Consider the following 11038-nt stretch of genomic DNA (forward strand, 5'->3'; position numbering starts at 1 on the left):
TCATGGCCATCCTGGCCCAAACGCTGCCCCACTGAAGCAGCATGGAAACAGGGTGAAAAAATGAAGAGGATAGATTGAAAGCGCTGACCCATGAAGAGAGGGAGGAGTATAACGCAGGTCTCCTGATTTTCTGACTCGTTCACATCACCTCTGCCCACACATCTCTCTCCTGTATTTTGTGGGGATGTCTTTCTTCCTGTAAATTGCAGTTAATCCCAGCATCTCTTGTCTGGGCACTGAGCAGAGTTTTTCTCCTTTTTCTAATTAGGTGAGATAAAAAAGTATGTTWCTCAGAAACTATGTTCCCCCCAAGAAAACCAACCTCAAAAGGAGAAAAACCTCCCCTTCCCTGAACAAACCAATGCAAAGGAAAACTGCACAAGCTATCTTCTCCTTTTTTTTCCCCAGTGGTTTTCTTTTATCTTTTTCCTTTTCTCTTTTTTCTTTTTCTTTTTCTTTTCTCTTCTCTTCTCTTCTCTTTTTCTTTTCTTTTTTCTTTTCCTTTTTTCTTTTATTTTCCTTTTCTTCTTTTCTTTTCTCCTTTCCTTTCCTTTCCTTGCCTTGCCTTCCCCTTTTCCTTTTTTTTTTCTTCTCTTCTCTTTTCTTTTCACTTTTTTCTTTTTTTCTCTTAATGATGTGCTGGGTTTTTCTGGCTACTAACTTGAAAAATGTGACTGAAAACACAGCTTTACTGATTTTTTTGCCTTCCATTCAGAAGAGTTTCCTAACAGGCCAGTACTGACTAAAAGGATAATTCTTGCAGTTACTCAGATGAGATTTCTACCTGCAAAAACCACTTGCCCCAAGAGACCTTAGGAGATCAGCTGCTCTGCAGCTAAAAATTGCTATTATGGGACACCCCAAAACACAAGAAATTGAGTTAATCACTGATTTTTTGATCACAAAACTGGCAAAACAGCAGCAGGATGATGAGAAAATCAAGAATCACTGCATACTGAAACAGCTTTCATCAGAAAAGCATGATATTGTAGACGCTTGTGGGGCAGTGCTGAGCCACTACTGCCACAGCTCTGGGACTGCCCCCTTGCCACATTTTCTTTGGGAATACCAATGCTAGCTGCAGCCCAAGAGCCCACCCAGGCTTAGCAATAGTCTCGGCCACACTCCTGTTCGATGGAGTTTCATTTTGTTTTAGAAAGCAGGGCTCAGCCTGTCTTTCCTCAGTGGCAGAACTGGCCAAGACCAGAGAGATATGAATCACTTGTCATTTCCGAAATGATTCCCACCTTTTCCTTGTCCATGGGATACAGCCATGTGGATGGAAACTGTAGCATTTTATTGCTCTTCCAGTTGTTCCAACACTTCTCAGAGAACAGTGTCATCTCATTGGTATTTCCATTTGCAATCTCTGCCTGGGGTACAGTCTTCCTCCCTCCTTCTCTAACCAGATTGTTTTGAAGTGACTAAAACAGGCACTGACACTTGCAGCTCCTTGCCAGGAGACTTTTCAACAGTGTTGCCACTGCTTGTAGGCAAAGCATGCCCTAGCACGCAGAGAGAACCAGCCGGGCATCACACATGTGAGCTGCCTGCTGTACCCAGCCCAGGAAAACACTGGCTCCAGCACTGGATATCAGAAAAGCAGGAAAGAAACTGCAGGAGACGAGCAGATCTGCTCTTTAYTCCTGGAATGCCAGAGGAACGCAAAGAAGAGCAAACACCTTCCAAAAATCCTTCTGGAAATTCAGACAGTCATGCATTTTTTACAGAGCAACTCAGGCAGCTGCGAGACTGGAAAATATCTGCTGAAATCAGTCCTAGACAGATCCTCTAGGCTAAAGCAAGCAGGTTTTGAAAATCCTGACCAAAATATTTACATCCAGGCCAACACGGGGGACTTTATCTCTCTGGGATCCAGAGCAAAAGCCATTGGAGCATATTCTCACCGGAAGTGAGCTTTGCTGCAAGGYTCACATGTGACAGACGTGGCCTACATAGAAATGCAGAGCAGAGTCTGCCCTTCCTCTCCGTTCCAGGATAGCATGCTGCCTTGAAGGCCTACCCCAGGATACCCCGCTTTCTGTGCTGGAGCTGCTCCTGCCGACGTCTTAATGTTTGTTGCTGGGGGACTGAGCTTGCCTGCTCAATCCCCCCTGTGATGGCATGTCCCTGTGAGGCAGCAGGACATGCTGAGAACATTCCCTGCTACCTCTTGTGTCAACAGTGGGGTTTTTTTGGATAAATCAGTGCCCTGGGCCACATGAGAGGCATCCATTTAGCTAAATGAAACCTCACCAGGCTTTTTATGCCATCTCCTGACCTCCCTCCCTTTCCTGGTAGGCTCTTCTCCACCTCTGATTGGAGTGCCACTTCTTGCAGGGGGACTGGGAGGCTGCTTCTCTCTGTGGGTGTCRGCTGCCAGCACTGTGGGAGGTGCCCAGCCCCAACACCTGCCTTGCAACAGCTGTTATGTGGTAGCTGGTGGTGGGCTCAGTTTCTGTCAGACCAGTTTGGGCAGACGAGTGGCACAGGGTGACCGCAGGTGCCTACTGAAAGCTGACCTTGGGGAGGCCCTCACCATGCAGAGCTACAGGCTCCTGGGATATCAYTGCAGACCCAAAAGCCAGGAGTGTGCTCAACGCAGGCATCTCCATACAAAGCACCTAGRGCCTCCTTCGGGTATTTGCAGATGACCACATTTTGCAGTCTCCTTGGGGGCTCCTTGGGTTGCTGCCCCCAGCTCAGCAGCTCTCCTAAAGCTGATATATTGGGTCCCAGCATAGTACAAGGGGCTTGAGTGCCCGCAGGGTGGTGGGGCCCAACCGCCCCATCCCCAGCCCTGATAGACCCTGTTTCTGCCCAGCGTGGCATGTCAGGACTGGCTGTGCCCCAGGCTGGGTTTCTCCTGTGGCCCTGGAGCTGGGCTTCAGGATGGGCAGTAAGAGACTCCTAGTTTAATCATTAAAAAAATCTGCTCCTGGGCCTTTAAGTGACAGCGCAAACTCTGTGTACGTTACCAGGGAGGCTGGTGCACTCCTGGGCTGCTCTGCACAGGGTRCAGGAAGTACACTGCTGGTTCAGATCCTGCATGTTGTGGGATGAGTGAAGGGTCAGAGGGGTTYCGGCAGGAGCAGAGCTCTTCCTTTCCTTCTCACCAGGGGAAGTAGTTGACCTGGAGAAAACTCTGGAGAGATACAGTTAGACACCTTTGAACACATGGAGGAAACATTTCTACAGCAGCCATCTAGACATTTCTCTGTCTCAGTCTGTATCTCCCAGACCCCAGTTAGGAGTGGAACTATGGAAACAGGTAGGTGCCTTGTGCTGGGACCTGTTTGGGACGAAAACATGATCCAGTCAGCCATTCCCAGAGCATTTTGCATGCCTTCTGTTTAATCACTTGGCACATTCCCGAGCCGACACTATACATTCTGCATGAAATGGGGCCTCAGCTTGTGCTGACAGCTTTAAAGCAGAAGGGCAGATTTGTAGCGGTGCTTTGTAGGGCTGCCCAGTACAATCCTTTCCAGAGTACAGACCCGCTTTCACGTTAAAAAGTATGCGTTCCCACATCCATCAGGGCTGCAGTACATCTCTAAAGCACAGTTTGTAATGCTTTCTGTTTTAAGAAGTCAGTCTCCTAGCATAAGCTAACTCTTGCTCGACATCTTTCAGAAACTGGTGAAAATGCCTATTTAGTGCTTGTTTTAAATGAACCAAAGCTGGGAAGCATGACTTTTGCTGGGAGAAATCACAGCTTATCTCCTAGGTGGGTTTGTAAYGGTCAGCTCTCTTACCCCTTCTCAGTTTGCTGAACTGAGACATTAGCTGTGACTTAGTAGTTAAGRAAGATGCAAAGGATAGCTTTTTTGGCCAACTGTTCTATAACATCATCTCTTAACAGGCTGGAAATAATATCAGTATGCATTGCTCTGAAATGCCATTTCAGCAAGCTAAACTCTGTCTCAGGTTCTTAAACCTCATCAGGTAAACAAACCCAGCCASGTATCAGGGGAAAAGCATTTCTGAAGTCTGTTCCATTCAAGAGTGTCTTTCCCAAACTAGTCTCCTTTTGGTCAGAGATAGACTTATGACACAGCCTTGCTTATAAGCCTGCTGGTGAGAGTATAGTGAGATGTTTGTCTCTCTGAATGGTATTTACTCAGTTACACCTCCAAAATTGGAAAAATCTAGACAAAATGTTTCTAGATTTCAGTCTCTCCCAACTAGTTTCAGARATGACCGATGTTAGAGCTGGGCCACATTATCGGAAGGCCACGGATCAGCAGTTTCAATCTATGCCCTGATCTCTCTAGATGCTGGCTTAATCACAACAGGTGAAAAAAAACAACCAGCATTGCTACGATGGTGGGTGGTGGTGACTGAGGGGGGCAGGCAGGGCAACTGAAAAAGAGGGGAGAAATGAAGACTAACACTGTGCTTGCTGGCTACTGAATGTCAGGAACAGTTCTTTGAGGCTTCAGGGACACTGTGTGATTAACTCAAAAGCTGGTTTTGCCTGTAGTAACTTGATTTTTGTTGCTTTCAGGAAGTCAGCATACAAGTATGACTTCACAGCAAACCTGAGTCCTAGCTGCGAACAGTCTTCTCTACATGGCCAACCACGGGGACAGCTGGGTGAGCAAGCTCACAGCCAAATTATTTATTCCTCTGACAGCCTTGATACCTCGRGGAAGCAATCATTTGCACAGCAACATCCTTGGTCACTTGGAGCTCCCTGACTGTTCCTACGAAGGGACTTGTTTGGAGAAGGGGACTGCTCTGGGCTTTGTGCAAAGCATAGTTCTGCRTGGTAGTTCTGTCTGGGTCATGCTGAATTCTCTACTATATCCACTGCAGTTGCTTTGTCTAATTAACATTGTGGGGGGCCACTGTGATTCTTGCTGATCTGTATCGGAGAGACTCTGGGTTACTGCACTGTGTTTATTGTAAGTTTGAGTTGGTATGGGCTGGGAGCCTGAACTGGGAACTCTTACTTGAGAAAGAGTGGTGTTCTTCCTACTGCAGTTCTGCTGTCATTTCCTCTCGAGGGGCTTTGGTCAGCACAGGTAATGCTGGGTCAGTACAACAGAGTCAGGAACATTCAAGACTTCAGCCTTGGTGAGGACTCCTGCCAACACACTGAGCACAGGAGGACACACAGGCAGAGGGAAATGTTGAGTGACTGCCCAGAAGTGGCAAGTGAACAGATCTAAACAGTGCTCCCATCTTGGGGTAGGAGCACTCAGTTCCCAGAGAGGCAGTTGTGTCTGGCATGTCTGGCTGGGAGGGCCSAGAGTGGAGGCAAGATGATTCCTGAAGTATCTCTAGGGAGCTACTGATTGAGTAGGTGGATGGGGGTGTTTTCCAAAGAGGTGCAATGTGAACAGGGTGCTGTGCTGCATAGGCAGTCACCTGGATAGTGCTCAACCCACGGGAGAGCCCAACAGGCTCAAACAAGCTCAAACACCTATTAAAAAAAAAAATGTGAGCTAAAGAAACTGTATCTGGGTCGCGGTTTAAGGAAATCCTACTTTGYTTGCAGCATGTACGCATGGCCAGGGAGCACAGGATCAGGCTGTAATGGCTTTTCTGAGACAAGGGACTGATCCCCTGTGGCAGGGCATCTGTTCTCTTGGTAAAGGTCAATATTCTGCATCGAGAAGATAAGCTATGAAGAAGGTCAGTCTCTGAGCACTAGATCTCTTCTGACTGCCTTGTTCTCTGTTTTCATGCTCAGGCARGGCAGGTTGAGCTGGGAGATGGACAAAGTTCTCTGCCAAGAACAAAGTATCTATACGAAGGGAGGAAATATGCCAGCATAAGACAAGTAGAGTGTGGGGAGCTACCGTTGGCGGATAGCACTGAAATGATTGTTGCAGCTTAAGAAACTTGAAGCCCTTACCAGGTGGGTTTGTAGCCCACAGCTTACAGGAATGGCAGCTGCAATGAATGTGTAAGATCAACTGATTGGGAGAACCGACACAGGAGCTGCTTTTCTCAGAGCTGTCAGTGACCAATCCAGCCTTGACCAAATAAATGTTAGTGTCCTGATAGGAAAACACAGAATGGGGAACAAGTGGCTGTGAGACAAAAAACWGAGACAGAGCAGATTCTCTGCCAACTGCTGCACATCACATCAGCAGGGCAGTGGTGGTGGGAAAACGCTCAGGAATGTGCTTGCCAMGACTATCTTTCATTGCTTCTTTTAGTGCCCAAGACCAAACAAGCTCAGAACAGTAGAATGGGGAGAAGCCCAAAGCCAGGAGAACGATGTGTTGTCAAATGGACAAACAAGTCAAAATTCCTTAAAGACTGAGATCATACACTGTCTGGAGATTTTCTTCACCAACCCTGAGAATCTCCCTGGTTTTCTATCTTGATGCTTTTAACACGAACAAGAGAAGAGAATAAAACAAGATGGTATGTATGGATTTCCCACTTTTTTTTTTTTTTAAGCATATTTGTCAGCAAAGAGCCAGTCTTCTCCTGACTGTTCACTAAATCTGCCTTACAGCAAAGCTCCGGTGAGAAGGACTGAAGTCCTTTCCCAGCTGATCAGTGAACTAACAGATGGAGAGAAGGTAGAAGAAAAGCCCTCCTTTCCTGTAGCCCAAAGACTGACTACCAGCAAACGAAAAATAACTCTGGTAATGTTTTCCCTGCTAATTCTTGGCACAGTTTATATGAGTTGCTCATCAGGTAAAAATCATTTTTTTTTTCATGAGCACTGAAACAGTATTCAAGGTGACTTAACTACYGAAGTGACTTACTATTCACACTCATTTCATTACCACTTTGTACATTGTAGCTGTATTTATGTCTCCTAGCTTAAGCTTAGAGAAGGTATGTGCATTGTGGTTTAACATGGGGGAAGCACAGGCACAAATACAGCACACAAGTTACTCCATAAAAAGCAGCCCCAGAAAAGCTTTGACTTCCAAGTAAATGCAAAGCTTCTTGGGTATCCAAAAYGACTGCAGGGGATTGGCAGATATAACAAAGAACTTGCAGGAGATCCAGGTCCTTTTAGACTAGCAGTTGGAGCTAGATGCGACATCACACAGAACCTACAATGACACCAGACAATCACTAAATACGTTTAACAGCTCATTTTGAGTCCTACTGTCTGCCCTTGAGCACCTAACAGGATTTTCAGCACCTGATTAACTCCATCATTGGTGAAACTGGACCCCACTAACTTAAGTAGGAACAGTTTTAGGTCAACTCTAAAGGCTTTTGAACATCAAGAAAAGTTATTCAGAGCTCCTTGAAATATCAAATAAAACAAGTGTAGCAGAATCTTACATAATTTCTCATCAGTAGACAAGAAAGCACTTCAAAGGAGTAAATTTTTCCTTAAAGTATACAGTCACTGAGGAAAGTGGCTTTTTACTTGGGTTATCCAGTTAAGAACGCTCTATCCAGAAAGCTATGCTGCTTCTATAAATTTTTAGGAGTTTTAAGAAAATGAAAMAACTTTCAAAAATTGTTATGTGGCCAGCTACGGAATTACAAAGCTAAGATAGAACCTGGCGCAATCCTAAGAAAAGCAATGAATGTCACAGGCTCATCTATGAGACATCTGTCCATAGAATAAAATTATTACAGAATACAAAACTATACAGTATCTTGCAGCAAACACACTTGCATTCAATGACCAATTAAATGAGATCTATTGTGCATCAGAGTGTAATGACACTAATAATACAGATGAAAAGAATCAGCCCCTAACAGAACACTTAAATATCCAAAAATAACTATACATAAAAGGTCTCTACTACACCTGCACTGAGAACATAAAATGGGATTTAAAAGAAAATAAGTGCTGCCACCTAGTGAGCAATAACAAAATCCACAAGCTCTCTTCATTAAAGACAAATATTTCTCTTTGCTTCAGCTGGAAATGCATGTTTAGACAATTTGAAGTATAACTAAAAGTATAAGGCACAATTTAAAACATAACATCAAAGGGAAAAGAAAAGTTGGGCAATATAGCTACAGCAACTGCCACTGAATTTCAGAACTCTTCCACCCCTTCCGCTATTCAGAAACAGTTTGCCTCACTAACAGGTTGCCTGGAGCATGAACAGTAAGATACATCAAACTAGAAGACTGATTAAAAGGAAGTTTTCAAAAATAAGGAGATCCTCAGCAACTTCTGCTTTCAATCATTCTGTTTAATTACTACAATGAGCAATGTAAAATGTTTAACTGCTTACAAGAGAAAAAAACTCCCAAGAGAAAAGAAAAACATCTGACTGGGTTTAGTGGAAATCTTAATGCCATCTGCTCCAAGTAGCTCAGGGTACCAAGACTGAGAGTTTTACTTAGACCCAGTGAAATGTGGCTACGSCCTCAATGCCTGGGCACCTTGTCCTACCCAGAGCCTGCCTCATCGTGTCCCCCTCCATCACRCATCCAGCAAATGGACGGATGGGAGCACAGCCGGACTCCAAAAAACTCCATGCCTTGTGACTTCCCTGAGTAGTAGAGGCTAGAGCTGCCAGCGGCAGATTTACTTCTGCAGCCAAGGAGGCAGCTTGGATGTTAATTTTGGGAGACTTGCAGGGCAACTACAGCATGTGGAAGTCATTTAGTCACCTCCATTGATCCACAGTAGCTACTGCTGCAACACCCARAAGGTGGCTTTCCCTTTCTACCATCATTTTGCTGCTCTAGCACTCCACCARCTAGGCAATTTCCTACCGTACTGTATGTAAAATGGATCTCCAACAGAGCCACTGAAGACAACTGAACTGAACCACAAGAATGACAACTCTTCAATGCACCATACATTTTAACTTAGAGTAAAATGAATTCCACCATACTGAAACTCTGAGTCACCAACTTTTTGATTGATAAAGCTCCTTAAACACCAAACTGGATTACAGTACAATACTGAGTTTAGGAAAGGTCATAAATTATGCTTCACATTCTGCTCTGCAAGGATCCAAATGACAGCATTCATTTTTCTACATTTTACTTTCCATCATCACAAAGCACATCAAAAAGATAGGACTACATAAAACAAGAGTAGGATTTCGTAATATAAYATACAATAAGAACTGAGGCAACGTTACTTAAAATTGTATAAAATGTCCATTGAGATTATTATTTACATCTACGTACCAGTCTCTCCCCATTAGTCTTTACAGACAGTTGTACAGAAGTTACTGTCACTTGTAAAGTGGCCTACGTTTCTAAAGATCCTGAAGTGTCCTACACATTACCAAACACAAGACCGATTTCCCCTACCTTCCATGTAGATCTCTGCACTGAGACGTCCCAATTTCTTTGTTCAGAAAAAAATGTTTTTGGCTAGATTCCCCTCTTCCATTTCTGAGTAAATATAACAGCAACCCTAGCATAGACAAGGTGCAAAATCCACTGGCACTTTTATGAGAYATCTTCCTCATCCTCTTTGAAACCAAATGAAAGATAGTATTTAAAAAATACCCCCAAAACAAATAGAAAACCTTCAGCATCTTGGTATTGGCTAGAAAAGGCAACATGGGAACYTTTTCCATAATATTGTTATCACTTTCTAACTTGGAGAAAATGAAGTACAAATATTTGGGGCAGATTTGGTGCTAATTACATGCTGTGCTCAATGCACCACTTTGTAAATATGCAGAAGAGTAGGATTTGAAATCTATCCAAAGGTGGTATCTTACAGCATTCCTATGCTGGAAACAGTGTTATATAATGATCATCCTTATCCTACATGGTATTTTTTGATTGTTTTCTTCAGTGGTGCTTCATAAACATCTGATGYGTAGTAATTCAGTCTCCTAAGAACAGACTATGCAGCTACTATTTTTTTCTGAGTTTTGCAGAAAATGCAGYGCATAAACACTTTCTTCAAATACTGAAGGGGCATTTCTATAACTAATGAGATTGCCGTTGTTAAAGTTGCCTTGTAAGCACAAATAGTAAACAAGAATAGAAAAAAAAATAAGCAAACAAGTTTTTTTGCTGTTCATTCCTTAATTCATATTATAGCTACACAAATAAGTGCATTGGCATTTGGTACAACTGAATAAGTAAAAACTTCCAGACCTGGAGGTGGAAACAAGACCTGGGTTTGCACAGGAACTTTTGAAAATAGATTTGCCACCAACAGAAAAAGTTGATTTTCCATCAACAATTGATCATTTCTGGGGAGACCCTGATCATCTGTCAGCCTTGCATTTTTGTCTCACTGTGATYACTTTATCTTAAGCTTCCAGCCCTCCAGTTGTACCATGTCAAGCAACTCTTTTCAGTGATTATTCTTTGCACTGAGGAAATGAAAATAGGCTGGCGGATAAGGATAGCACTGACCTTTTAAAAGAACTGTTAAGTCAAATGGATTATTGTTTTGTCAAAACTCAAAGTCAGTGACCTGTGAACATTCATCACGCTTGTAATGCGTGCCTGCATTGCTGCTGCCCAGTAATGCCTGACAAAGCCATTACCTGGAGCTGGAAATAAAGCAGACTCCATTTCAGTGTGCTCTTACGTGGAGATCATCCTTACAGCACCAAAGCAGTGCAATACTCACCAAATACCTTTCACTGCTATTCGACCCCCAGACAGCAAAGGTGTTTTGGCAGAATGGCACAGAAGCAAGAAACGCCACTTTTCTTTTGCTCCATTTACAACACGAGTGGGGAAATCAGAAAACTGCAACCCAGGTTTGCCTTTAGGGGAAGGACACGGGTCCTGCACAGCGGAAGGTCCTCCAGAGCCACTCTGAGGCACGCTCTTCTACACGGCTCTTTGGCTCTTTATTTTTCCGATTGCACTTCGATTTCTGCCGCGGGAAGTCACTCTGCAGACAGGCCGGTGACCGCGGCGCCCAACGAAACGAGGAGGCACCGCTGCGACCGCACCGCTGGAGGCAACCGCAGCCGGCAAGCGCGCGTACAACCTCCCCTTTCCCCCTCCCCCCTCCCCCAGCTCCCTCAACGGTCCTAAACAGCCGTTACAGGGCGCGGGCGGGCGCTCCCTCAGCGCCCCGAAACAGCCGTTACGGGGCGCGCGCGGGCGCTCCCTCAGCGCCCCGAAACAGCCGTTACGGGGCGCGCGCGGG

General features: G+C 44.6%; 1 long non-coding RNA gene across 1 annotated transcript; it reads left to right on the plus strand.

Annotated features, from left to right (window-relative positions):
- Window positions 1-4514: 4514 nt before the first annotated feature.
- Window positions 4515-7304, plus strand: LOC146592576 (uncharacterized). The gene is made up of 3 exons (XR_014896558.1): window positions 4515-4599; window positions 6174-6384; window positions 6479-7304. It is a non-coding gene; the product is annotated as an uncharacterized LOC146592576 (long non-coding RNA).
- Window positions 7305-11038: the final 3734 nt, after the last annotated feature.

This window comes from Rhea americana, unplaced genomic scaffold (assembly GCF_003343005.1).
Source record: "Rhea americana isolate MKP2758 unplaced genomic scaffold, rheAme1 scaffold_326, whole genome shotgun sequence".
Lineage (NCBI taxonomy): Eukaryota > Metazoa > Chordata > Aves > Rheiformes > Rheidae > Rhea > Rhea americana.